Here is a 996-nt window from a genome sequence, read left to right on the forward strand (position 1 = left end):
AGTACAACTTTAAGAATGATGTCGAACTGTTCTGTTGGGGGCGGCAGTAGCTTGGTCCATAGGTGACTTGGCTGGGAACTGGAGGGTCGCTGGTTCGAGTCCCTGTGTGGACCGTGAAAGGAGCGTGGACTGGTGACTGGAGAGGTGCCAGTAGCTTGGTCCATAGGTGACTTGGCTGGGAACTGGAGGGTCGCTGGTTCGAGTCCCTGTGTGGACCGTGAAAGGAGCGTGGACTGGTGACTGGAGAGGTGCCAGTTCATCTCCTGGGCACTGCCGAGGTGCTGCTGAGCAAGGCACTGAGCCCCCAACTGCTCTGGGCGCTGGTCACTGACAGCCCCCTCGCTCTAACATCTCTCCATTAGTTGCATGTACAGTGGGTACGGAAAGTATTCAGACCCCCTTAAATTTTTTACTCTTTGTTAAATTGCAGCCATGTGCTAAAATAATTTAAGTTCATTTTTTTTCCTTTTAATGTACACACAGCACCCCATATTGACAGAAAAACACAGAATTGTAGACATTTTTACAGATTTATTAAAAAAGAAAAACTGAAATATCACATGGACATAAGTATTCAGACCCTTTGCTGTGACACTTGTATATTTACCTCAGGTACTGTCCATTTCTTCTGATCATCCATGAGATGGTTCTACACCTTCATTGGAGTCCAGCTCTGTTTAATTCTAATGATTGGACTTGATTAAGGAAGCCACACACCTGTCTATATAAGACCTTACAGCTCACAGTGCATGTCAGAGCAGATGAGAATCATGAGGTCGAAGGAACTGCCTGAAGAGCTCAGAGACAGAATTGTGGCAAGGCACAGATCTGGCCATGGATACAAAAAAATTTCTGCTGCACTTAAAGTTCCCAAGAGCACAGTGGCCTCCATAATCCTTAAATGGAAGACGTATGGGATGACAAGAACTCTTCCAAGAGCTGGCCGTCCAACCAAACTGAGCAATCGGGGGAGAAGAGCCTTGGTGAGAGAGGTAA

Source organism: Echiichthys vipera, assembly GCF_963691815.1.
Source record: "Echiichthys vipera genome assembly, chromosome: 23".
NCBI classification, from domain to species: Eukaryota; Metazoa; Chordata; class Actinopteri; order Perciformes; family Trachinidae; genus Echiichthys; species Echiichthys vipera.